The sequence below is a fragment of the Ornithorhynchus anatinus genome, chromosome X5, assembly GCF_004115215.2.
Source record: "Ornithorhynchus anatinus isolate Pmale09 chromosome X5, mOrnAna1.pri.v4, whole genome shotgun sequence".
In the NCBI taxonomy this organism is placed as follows: domain Eukaryota; kingdom Metazoa; phylum Chordata; class Mammalia; order Monotremata; family Ornithorhynchidae; genus Ornithorhynchus; species Ornithorhynchus anatinus.
The window spans coordinates 13,072,300-13,085,082 of NC_041753.1; the positions used below are offsets into that span (position 1 = coordinate 13,072,300).

At 47.8% G+C, this 12,783-nt stretch overlaps 1 protein-coding gene and 1 non-coding gene across 2 annotated transcripts in view; one reads left to right on the plus strand and one right to left on the minus strand.

The window, feature by feature from the left end:
* The window catches only part of FRMPD1 (FERM and PDZ domain containing 1), a 215,217-nt gene that overhangs the window by 115,142 nt on the left and 87,292 nt on the right, over nucleotides 1-12,783 (minus strand). The window lies entirely within an intron of this gene.
* On the plus strand, nucleotides 1,599-1,736 carry LOC114808583. The gene has a single exon (XR_003756429.1). It is a non-coding gene; the product is annotated as a small nucleolar RNA SNORA7 (small nucleolar RNA).

Sequence of the window (12,783 nt, forward strand, 5' to 3'; positions counted from 1 at the left end):
AACTTCTCTGGGCCTCGGTTACCTCATCTGGAAAACGGGGATCACCACGTGGGACAACCTGATTTTACCTTGTATCTCCCCCCAGCGCTTAGAACAGTGCTTGGCACATAGTAAGCGCTTACCAAATGCCGTCGCCATTATTATTACTACTCAAGAAGGTATTTTGGCGTGTGGCTTGATTTTGGTGACAAGCTTCTTTTTCAATCTGATTCTTAATTCTGAAAATGTCTCACCAGCCAATTAACTTGTCTTTAAGAGACAAGAACTGTTCTGTTCTCATTTAACGGATTGTAGAATTTAGTTAAATGACCTGATCGCAGAGCAACTACGATACAGTGCTAAGAACCTGAGCATTCTCAACGACTAAATCCAGTCTCCATCTTGCAGTTCACATGTCCATCAGGGAAATATCATCTTCCAGAGAGTGTGAAGGGTAAAGACCAGGAAGGGTAAATCCTACGCAAGAACGAATTAAGTCTCCTCGTCGCTCTGATTATTTACCGTAACACAGGAGATCTATGTCCACCCCACACTGTTCACGTCCTGAAAAAGGATCACACCGAGGTATTAGAGCAGTTTCTGTACGATGAACTGAAAGAGGGCAACTTGCATATGAAGTAGGCCGGGGAAACATGCTGAGGGAACACTGAAGCGCAAGGAAAGTCGGGCAACGTTAATCTGCAAAAGTGGGAAACGGGAGGCAAGCAGTTCTGGGGGCCATCATTCCAGAATGTGGGGAAGAACTCTGGCAAAAAAAGCATTATTCAACGGCTCACGAGCCTCAGAGGCAAAACTGCAGAAAGCCACCCTCTGCAGAGAATGGGCGAGCGAAGCAGGAAGATGCCAAGCACACATCTGTCTTTTCAGCTCCGAACCTGGTCAGGAGAAATTCTGTCTTCAGCGCTATCTGCAACGCAAACAGCACTGGGTCCAATTCTCCTGTCACAACTCCTACGGAGACAAGAATACAACCTCGGGAGCTGAGGAAAAAGAAAGCTTCTTCCAGCCAGGGCTAGCGTCAGATGAGCGAGGCAGCGTTTCGGCAGGATGGGTCGCCGTGGGGCAGAGGCAGTTGAAAATTTGGAGACGCTCACCCCCACCCCCCACCCCCCCGCCACTCCCCTGTCCAAGTTGGAAGAGGTGCCTGGTTAACAGAGACGCTGGAGGGAAACAGAATGGCTCTGGGGAGCAAAGAAGGGGAGGAAGGGTCATGGAGAAATACTCCAGGTTCAGGACAGGCTTCCGTATATTTAAGCCCTCAGTTTTTCACCTATCCACCTTTCCGTTATCTTTTTTTTCCTATCTGCCTGCCTCCCCCATTATATTAAAATCTCCTTGAGGATTCCCCTTTTTACCCCAACTTGCTGGCCCAAGTGCTTGGTACAACGCTCTACACACGGTGAAGACTCAGTAAATGCCAATGATTTCTTTATTGACATATCATCCTCCTGCTAAAAGCGTTCCTCTCCTCCCAGCCCAGTGCACAGAGGCAGCCTCTCCTTACATGATGGGGGAAAAGGGAAGGGAGCCTGATCTGGGCTCTAAATATTTGTAATTCCTGATGCTCTCCGCTAATCTGTGAGAACTACTAACTCTCCTCCCTCTCAGGCTGGCACCTGGAGAGTTTCCAGTCCTCTACCAGTCTCGGCTACGGGAGGAAGAGTCAAGCAGAGGCCTATCCGTTCCGTTCCTAGCTTGGGCAGCGGTTAGCGAGCGGGAGGCCATCTGCTACAAGTCAAAACTCCCCCGTGCTGGGCAGCAGAGGCAGGGGAGAGAGTCGAGGACGGAGACTCGAGTCTACTGCACGGAAGGAGGCGACGGTAAACCGCTTCCGGATTCTCACCAAGAAAACTCTACGGATCCACTACCAGAACGATCGCAGATGGAAGTGGGGCGTTCTGGGAGAGATGCGACCGTGGCTTCGCTATGGGTCAGGGACGACTCGACAGCACAAGGCAAGACTACCTCTCCCAAGATCTCCTTATTTCAGATTCCACGTCAAATTTAGGCTCTTTATTTTTGAACGCTTTCTTTTCCTTCCTATTGTTAAGGTAAAGCCTACGGAAGGGCTGCGACAGCTACATGGAGAGGGATGACCCGTGCTTTGTTGTTCGTTAAAGTCGCTCTGCCTCCTCATACGTGTTAAAATGCAACTTAATATCAATTCACTCGTACTTTTTTGGCTGATCCTTGGGGTGATTTTGTTGTTTTAAAGGAGAAAGCAGGTGCACTATTCATAATCTTAGCAGAAGGTATTGTAGGTGGAGGATTCTGCCTTTCATCCTTTCCTTCTGAAATAGAGCCGGGGTGATGAGAATCCAATTTCAGTGAGTTGGAAGACAGTAGGTCCCAGAAAGGATGGAAATCGAGGTGGCTAATCAAAACAAGCCAATCACCTCGTAAGTAAAGTGACCAGGATTCCGGTCACCTTAGGTTGAAGGAGACAGAGTTAAAGGGCAGGGTCTACTGGTCCGAAGACAGAGAGGGGGAGAGAGAATGAGAGAGCGAGAGAGGAATGAAGAGGAAAGGAGAACGAACACAAAGCCACAGCTAAAGCACCCTTCCTGCCACGGCTCCACCTGATACTTCCGAGTCCCCTTCTGTTGAAACGCAACGAAAAGTGATAATATCAAATCCTTTTAAAGTTATCTGGCTATCGTGTGAAATGCCAGCAGGGCCGCTAAGGCGCTCATGGATTCCTCGAAAGCTCTGCAACCTGCTGTTACACTTTGCCCCGTGTAGATACGGCCGGTGAACAGATAAAACCGACAGAATGCGTGGCCTGAGTCAAGGAGGTGGGACTTACGAGTCATTATTAGACAGCTGGAACGCCATACATTTTTGAAAAACCACAAACGTCATTCCTAAAGATTTTTGAAAGTAGGTAGGAACTTCAGATTGGACCCAGAACTAATAAGCAACGGGGACCAGACATTTTTGGTACATGGGCAGAGAATAAGATGGCTATTTATGACTCCTTTAAAAATATGTGAACATTGGTTATTGGAGAATCGATTTGCTCTACAAAAAGAATAATGTACCCCTGCTTGGGAAACGGATCACTTTTCTTTCCAACAAGACTATTTAATCTGATAAAGAAGGCTCTTACATTAGCGATTCTCTGTCTATTTTAGATTAATTTGACGGCGCAAGCCAAAATCTTTAGTTTTTTTTTTTTTCAAATGGCAAATGTACATCCGTTGAATTCTTCTGAGCCTCTAAATATATTTTACAGAACAATTTACACCAAAGATAACCCACTCGGGCTACACTTTTCAACAATCTGAAGGCAGTACTTCAAGGCTGAGTCTCCCTAAGCAAGAATAGCCAGGCGCATCATATTGTTTGCCATAAATTTATTTTTACCACATCATTTGGCTTTGCTTACATTATGTGCAGTGAAATGAAGTCAGAGGTTTAGAGGGGTGAGCTGGTCTTCCTCCCGAAGTGATTTTCTACTACACGTCTACTCCTCCCACCTACGCTTCTCACGTAAGACCCGGGGCACAGGCTTCTGTGATCAAAAAGATCGGGGGTTCTTCTCCACAGGACTTGGTCTCTGCCGCTCTGGACCTTCCATTCCAGATCCTAAGTCAGCTAGCTGGTTTCTCGCTTGCTGTGGGACCTCGGGGCAAGTCGCTTAACTTCCCTGTGCCTCGGTCCCCTCATTTTTAAATACCCGTTCTCCCTCCCACTTGGACTGCAATCCCCACGGGGGACGGTGACTGCGGTTGACCCACTCGTATCTACTCCAGCGCTCAGTACGCTGCTTGGCATATAGTAAGCAATTAAAGAATGCTATTATTATTACTATTTAATATCAATAATTATCATCATCATCGTCACGATTATTCCAGTAGTTGGATACAGAGACGTCTCCCTCTCCATCACTGCTTAAAACCCACCGATGGGTCAGAATTAACTCCTCAGGCTCTGGGTCTGGAGACATGCTAATGGAGAACAGTGAAGGAAGAGGGGAATGTTAATAATCGTGGTATTTGTGAAGTGCTTACTTTGTGCCAAGCACCGTTTTAAGAGCTGGGTAGATCTAAGTTGGCACAGTCCCTCTCTGCAAGGGGCGGCGAGGGGAAGAGTCTCGGGGCTCTTCCTCTCAACAATAAGGGGAGAGAGGGCCAGACAGTTGGACAGAGAACCCAGGGGTCCTGACAGCTAGCCCTGTGCTCTGAGGCTGTCTATGTACAGTCTGGCTCCAGGCCGTTCCTGCAGTCGCATTTATTGAGCGCTTACTCTGTGCAGAGCACTGTACTAAGCGCGTGGAATGTACAATTCGGCAACAGATAGAGACAATCCCTGCCGACCGACGGGCTCACGGTCTAATCAGAGCCGGCCACGGTGGGCGAGGGGAAGCGGGAGCCGATGTGAGTCGGCTTGAGATTTCCCACCGTGCTCTGGGCGGGCCCCGGCTGGAAGGTGAATGAATGGTCTCCCCCAGTGAGCATTTTGAGAAAATGCGGAGTAAGGCTGTTCGGCTAAAAACAAAACAAACCAGTGGTTATGCCTTCCTCAATCTGTTCTACCGTACTGTAGGCAGGACCCAAGTTGACTTGAAAAGAAAACTACTCTAGCAAGCGACAACTTCACTACGTTACTTAACTTCTCTGTGCCTCAGTTTCTTCATCTGCAAAATGGAGAGTCAATGCCTGTCCTCCCTCCCACTTCGACTGTGAGCCCCATGTGGGACAAGGCCCGCGAACGACCCGATTATCTTGTATCTTCCCCAGCAATTAGTACTTCTCTGTGCCTCAGTTACCTCATCTGTAAAATGGGGATTAAGGCCGTGAGCCTCACACGGGACAACCTGACTACCCTGGATCCACCCCAGCGCTTAGAACAAGTGCTCTGCACATAGTAAGCGCTCAACAAATACCAACATTATTATTATTATCATTACAGGGCCTGCAACACAGTAAGCGCTTCACAAATACCGGCAAAAACAAAACAGACCCGGCTCCAAACTTCAAATCCGGAAACACTCGCTGGGGAACCCAGGTGAGAGTACACATCATCACAGAAATTAGAAGAAAAACTGAATCTCTTAAGCGAGGGTCGGCTTTACTTTAATTACCTTACGGGCAGTCGGTCAATCGTATTTATTGAGCGCTTACTGTGTGCAGAGCACTGCATTAAGCGCTTGGGAGAGGACAATATAACAATATAATAGACGCATTCCCTGCCCCACAGTGAGCTTACAGTCTAGAGGGGGAGACGGACATTACTCAAAATCAATAAATGACAGATGTGCACGTAAGCGCTGCGGGGCTGGGAGGAGGGACGAATAAAGGGAGCAAGGCAGGGTGATGGAAAAAGGAGCGGAAGAAAAGGAAAAGAAGCCTTAGTCAGGGAAGGCCTCTTGGAGGAGATGCGCCTTCAATAAGGTTTTGAAGTGGGGGAGAATAATCGTCTGTCGGATACGAAGAGGGAGGCCAGCGAGAGGGCGTGGACGGGGGGTCGGCGGCGAGAACAAGGGAACGTGTCTGCTAATTCTGTGGTATCGTACTCTCCCAAGAGCTTACTGCGGTGCTCTGCACCTAGTGAGCGCTCAATAAATATGGTTGGTTGAGTGACTGATTCAACGTCATCACCTTATGTTACCCTTCAGTTTTAATTGTCTTGTCTTACGCCGTCGAGTACTGACCATGACACTTAAAGTCTGGCAATCGCTTTATATGAGAATCCAGAAAGACTTTTTTCCTCTCTGCAACAAAACCGGGGCCGCTTCGCTGCACGTCCGTAAATGAGACTCAAAATCAGTCATCCTGTATTTAGGTCTCTTAAAGGAAGATATAGTGTTTGGGATTTCATCCAGGATCCAATTAAGAGTTCTATGTAGGCCCCAGCAGCTATGATTGAATCAAGCCACGATCAAAGTTGGGATTGAATTAGTAACACCAACAAGAAAAGATCATAATGGAGAATACCGAAGATGAGTTTTTCAAGAGTGTTGCCTGGGGAAAAGCTGGGGAATAGGGTTTAGTGTAATAAAAACCCCCTAAATTAAGACAATGATCAAATTAACCTGCTCTAGCTTCAGGTATAACTCGGGTAGAAAGAAATACATTATTACCACATTAAGATCACTTCTGGCTGGAACTCAGAGCAGCTGGCAATTATTCTCCCCCGCTTCAAAGCCTTATTGATGACGCATCTTCTCCAAGCCCTCCTTTCCTCTTCCCCCATCACATTCTGCGTCACCCTGTCTTACCCCCACCCGACCCCCCAGCCCCGTAACACTCCTGTCCCTATCTGCAATCGATTTATTTAGAATGATGACTGTCTCCCCCTCCAGACTGTAAGCTCGTTGTGGGCAGGGAATGCGTCTGTTTATTATCAGTCAGTCATTCAGTCAACCGTACTTGTAGTGAAGCTTGGTTCGGCCCCTGTGGGGGTGGAATTTTCTCCCTGGTGGATTATAGGCCAGGAGGCCCCTCCCAGAATATTCCAAATGACCTAGGAGGTGTTAGAGAATACTTCACCACCAAGAAGAGGGAAAATCTCCTTCATCTCTTTTTTAACATCAATTTCAATGGAAGTGCTAGAGATTTTTCCCCCCATCTAGTTCTAAGACTCGTGTGTACCGTACTAAGCGTGTAGGAGACAGAATACGGTGGCCTAGTGGAGAGAGCATGGGCCTGGGAGTCAGAGGACCTGAGTTCTAATGCCGCTCTGCCAGTTGCCCGCTGTATGACCTTGGGCAAGCCACTTCACTTCTCCGTGCCCGTTCCCTCCTCTTTAAAATGGGGATTCAATACCTGCTCTCCCTCTCACTTAGACCGAGAGCCCCACGTGGGACAGGGACTGCGTCTGCCTTGATTAACTTCTATCTACCTCGGTGCCCAGAACAGTGCTTGACATGTAGTAAGCGCTTAACAGATACCATAACTAACAAATAAAATAATGAAGAGTCTTGATTAAAAAAAAAAAATCAGGTCCTGAGTTTCCTCCGGGTGAAGGCGAATTTGTGTGTGGGGGGGAAAAGGTAGATACTCTGGTAAGGCAGATTTAGTGAAAGCAGGTCCTCATATTTTAAGAGTAAAAACGTAAAACATTTATGTAACGGTGGTTTCTTTTCGTTGGCATAACACTGAAAATTCACACATTATACATTTCATTCATTAAGTATTTCAACCAAAAATATGGTTCTCTCTCTGGGCTCAATCTGGCAGGGAGTAAGGCATTACCAATAAAATTAAAGCCATCTCTTTGATCCAGATGGGCTGAAATTTCTACTCAAAGGTAAGAGAGGTACATCCTCTGAGAGTCCGGCATGTCCCACCAAATTCCACGACCGTTGTGCCTACGGCATCCGGTTTTTTTTTTTTGGTTTTTTTACTAATGGAATGATGACAATCATAATGACGGTATTTGTTAAGCACTTACTTACGTCGTGCCAAGCACTGTTCTAAGCACTGGGGTAGATACAAGGACATCAGGTTGCCCCACGTGGTCCTCGCAGATGTCACAGGGGTCCCACGTGGTGCTCGCGGGGTGCTCAGCTCGTAAAGCCCCCATTTTACAGATGAGCTATCTGAGGCACAGAGAAGTGAAGTGACAAAGTCGCACAGCTGGCAAGCGGCGGAGCCGGGATTAGAACCCGCGACCTCTGACTCCCGAGCCCGGGCCCTTTCCACTGAGCCACGCGTTCCTGATACTGTAGCTATGGGAAATACAGGAGCGATCATCTTACATTTTCACCATAAACACAAATAAATCTGATTGCTTCCTCATCCAGGAAAACTCTGATTTGAAGAAGGAGACACACCGTAAGCACGCAATAAATATCATTGATTGAAGACGGGTGCTAAGTACCAGTTTCCCATGGTTTCACCGAATCCCCAACCGTGGACCAAATCGAAACTGTTCTTTGAAATAGAGCAGGTCAGTGCATGTTCACGCTTCACACGATTTATCTTAAGAAAATGAGGTTTGGCTTTCTCTGTCTTTAATTAGTAGGGGCCTCAACGTTCTTTTAATCTACTAGCCAAGGCAAAGTGAGAAGCAGCATGGCCTGGCGGAAAGAGCCCGGGCCCGGGAGGCAGAGGACCTGGGTTCTAATCCCGGCTCCACCACCTGTGCGCCGTGTGACCTTGGGCAAACCACTTAACTTCTCCGCGCTGCCGTTGTCCGGTTCTCCCCCCTACCTAGACTGTGGACCCCGTGCGGGACAGCGACCGTGCCCCACCTAATGAACCTGCGTCCAGCCCAGCGCTTAGAACACCGTTCGACCCATAGTAAGTGCCTAACACACACACCATAAAGAGTCTTCTCCATTATTTGAACCAAAAGAAGAAATGATATAAGTGCTTGCCGACTAGGAACGCCTTGTGTAATGAGTAATATAAAAGGTTTACAGTGCTCCGTACAATGTCGAATGGATAAACAAGATACGAGGAAAGTTTTCTTCACACCTTTGTAATGTTTCGCGTTTACTCAGTGTCTTTATTCCAGTGAGCGTACTGTTCTACGTCAACGGCATCACCTCATTAAAATTCACAAGGTTGCTGTGAGAGAAGTACCCAGTAAGTACTATTATTCTGGTTTCAGAGATGGGGAAATGCCACAAGGGGATTAAATAACCCGTCGAAGGTCAAACGGCGAGCCACGGGTGAAAGAGAAAGGTTCCTAGCCTTTTAGGATACGCTTTGGCAGAACTCTGGGACGGGACATTTCTCGTTGAGGCTATCTCCGTCTAGGGCGAAAATGATAAGAGAACAAATATGCCCGGATGGTCCCCTTTATCCTCTCCTCTTCTCCCCCTTCTCGATAGTGACAGGAAAAATCTTCTCGTTTGCAAAAAGTGGACGAACTTCCACGCAGATACTCGGGCAAAAATGTAGCCTAATTTGTGGTGGAACACGGAAGGGAAAACGAACTGAGGATTGCTCTCTGACGAGCTCCTTCATTTGACTTTCGGAGGCGGAGAAATTCCGGAGCATTTGCTACTCGTACCCAACGTGTCCTCCACGTTATGCCCTAAAATGGGGTCCATAATTCTGGCCTCCTAGTTAGTTGCAAGAATTAACGATATAATGTCTGTGAAGCACTTTTATTTTCTTAGAGAGAGGAAATGGGTAAGGTATGGTTTTTAATCAATATTTAAAGGGGTTGGGGCCAGATGTCCCCTTCTGCATGCACAGTGGGTACCCGAAACACTTTGTCACATCCGACAATCCACTGAATAGGTTCTTTTGCAACAATCCACAGAGGCCCCATCGCCTAAAACAAGATTAGCCGCAGGTTGAAAACCTTCTCTAGAATTCCAAGGGTCCTTAAGATTCATAACCGTATCTCACCCACTGAGGAGCTAACATTCGCCAAAGACAAATTCTACTTTTAAGTGGCCATCGATGCCCACATTTAACCAAGTGCAGGATCAATTTCTGACTTGCGAAGCTCCACTTGCCAATAAACGCAGGCACACAAACGCGTGCATGCCGAAGAGGAGTCTAGAATTTTAAAAGGTGACTCTCAAAATAGCTTCACACACTGTGAGACCTAGTTTTTATGCTGCCGGGTCCAGTAAGCATTTTCCAAATGGAATTATTTTGATGAAAGCCACATCCTCAGCCATCTAATATTTTTAGATATCGAGCAGCGCGCAGGAGAGGAAGAAATAAGAATAGTTACTTTGGTTTTATTATGAATGTCCTGGAAAAAAATACTTTAAAAAATGCTCAAGGGGATTTAAAAAATCAATTCATTTCCTTCCCCAAAGCTTTCACGTCTATAAATATAGCCGTGTAAATGGACTGGAGACTCTTCATGCGGAGGACACTGTCAAACTAGACGCCACAAGATGTATTTCGTGTAGGTAGGCCTTCCCACCACCTCCTCCTTTCCTGCTTCATCTTCTGCCTTTAGAATACTTCCCCGATTTCCAAACAATACTGTCAGTAGCCAGTAATTTTATCCCGCTCCTCTCATAAATTAGAATACGACCGGGAAGGATCATTAGCAGGTGGCGGAAAGCCCGCTGCGCGGACAAGTGGGGTACCCGTTCATCTACGTTCGATTCAACTGCGCAATTGTAAAAATGGAGGTGGCCTTTGCGGGTGCGCTCCTAAACGTGTGACCACGAAGACAGAAAAATGTCCTTTCTTTTTACGCACGGGATTCTCTACACCTACCTACGTATTTCTTAACATCCCAACCGATCATCCCAATAGCTTCTTTGCAACTGTGCAGATGTGAACATTCCCCGTAGCAGAGGACTTTCTTTACTGCCAATTAACACGCCGCTTCAGGGACTTTAAAAGCAAGAATTCCAGGTCACGGCTAAAATTCCACGGCCACCGACTCTTAGCCAAAGGAGGGAGCACAACGGTGCAGAGTGAAACTACGGAAGTCAATCCCAGGAAGACACATTTCTAGAAGAGATCCTGAAGAACTGCCACACGGCAAGTCATTTACATTACCTTTTTCCCAAAGTCTCACGTACAAATGGAACGAAAATTCATGAACTCCTTATTAAAATCCCATCTCCTCCGAAAAGCCTCCCCTGACCAAGCCCTCATTTCCACTACTCTCTCTCCCTTCCGGATCTTCTGTGCACTTGGAGTCGTGTGGGACCGTGTCTCACCTGATTAGCTCGTATCTACTACGGCGCTTAGAACAGTGCCTGACACATAGTAAGCGCTTAACGAATACCGTCGTCATCGTTATTATTACCCTTTCAACACGTGATATTCGCCCCACGCTCAGCCCCGCGTCATTTATGTACACAGCCGTGATTTGTTTCAGGAAATACATTTTTGACTTTTAATTTTTAAATTTTAATTTGAAATCTCCCTTTTTAAACTCTAAACTCCTTCTGGGCAGGGAAAGTGTCTACCAACTCTGTTGCACTGTACTTTTCCCAAGTGCTCAGTACAGTTCTCTGCACACAGTAAGCACTCAATAAATACCCCTGATTGTACGTCAAAAATCCATCGTCTTTTTCCTGATGATTTGGAGAATCTCTGTGTTCCCAGAGGCCCCGAAGCCGGACTTCGTGTAGTTGAACAGTTCAGGCTTTTATAGTTCCGCCTTCAGTGACGATTGATTAATCGATCAATAGTAATTAATCAATCGATCAATAATCGGTGATTGACTGATTAGAGAAGCAGGACGGCCTAGCGGATAGAGAACAGCCCTGGGTGCCGGAAGGTCACGGGTTCTAATCCCGGCTCCGCCGCTTGTCTGCTGTGTGACCTTGGCCGAGTCGTTTCGCTTCTCTGTGCCTCAATCACCCCATCCGTAAAATGGGGATTCAGACCGCGAGCCCCACGTGGGGCAGGGGACCGCGTCCAACCCGATATGCTCGTATCCTCCCCAGTGCTCAGTGCAGTGCTTTGCACGCGGTACGACTGGATGAACAGCAAGTACCACAAGTATTACTACTGGTAGTTGAGAAGACAATTCGACGGGATATGATGGGAGATCCTATCCACGTAGTTTACCTAGGGAATCTCAATACACTTTAAAAATCTGAGTAATGACCCGAAAAGCCATCTACTTAATCCCCCACCTCATCTGTATAAAGCGCAGGGGTTGACGAGTAGGCTTCGGGTCACGTGGGCAGGGAACACGCCTGTGAATTCTGTTTTATTGTACTCTCCCAGGCGGACGACACTCTCCCACGTACGGTGCCCGGCACACAGTAAGCGCTCAGTAAATAGAATCGACTGACCGACTGAACGATTGATGCCCTGCATGGCACCGAGGGGGGAAAAACGGCGCTCTGCAGGCGCTGGTCCCCAATTTCTCCTCATCCCTACAGCCCCGAACCTTCTCTAGCGTGATCCCTAGAATCTTCCGCCGCTGAAAACATTCACGGTGGGGCTGGAGGGCAGGCGTCTCACTTGGTAATTTAGCTCTGGCTGCATCGGCACATCACCCAGTTTTGCAGACGGGGTCTCTTGGGCACTGTGAGGGTTAAATAACGTGTCTAAAGTTCCAAGAGCAATTCATCGGCAGACCTGGGAACAGAAATCATGAACCTAGGCGGCCAGCTGTGCCTGCTTTCCTTCACGCAAAGCTGATTCTCTCCGAGGCTAAAATGGGTCAAAAAAGAGAATCTTTTAATAAGCCATCTTTTCATTAATTAACGACTTCAGGTAATAGCCAGGGTCGTGCGTCTGTTACAAGGAGTAGACGGTCAAAACAGGAAAAAAAAAAAAAAAACCCCAGCATGTCCTGTCCTGTGGTGATTAACCCTTTTGATAGCTCCATACGGTGTCGATCGTGTCGTAACATCAACTGGTTCGGTGAAACAAGAACAGAACGGATTTAAACGCCGGGAATTCCTAAACAGGATGGCTGGTGAAATAAATACCGGAATAGGCTACGCTCTTGCCCTGTCTTGTGCCGTCGAGTCGTCTCCGACCCATAGCGACGCCACGGACGCATCTCTCCCAGAGCGCCCCGCCTCCATCTGCGATCGTTCCGGTGGTGGCTCCGTAGACTTTTCTCGGGCAAAATACGGAAGTGGTTTACCATCGCCTCCTTCCACGCGGTAAACTTGGGTCTCCCGCCCAGGTCCTCTGACTCCTAGGTCAGGGCTCCCCAGCTACTGCTGCCCAGCACCGGGGAGTTCTGACTGGTAGCGGACGGCCTTCCGCTCGCCGGCCACCGGCCGAGCTCGGAATGGAACGGGGAGGCCTCTGCCTGACTCCCCCTCCCGTAGTCGAGACTGGTAGAGGACTGGAAACTCTCCGGGTGCCGTCCCGAGTGGGCAGGCCACGCTCACCTCCCTACTGACTGGATTGGATTAGAGAAGCAGCGGGG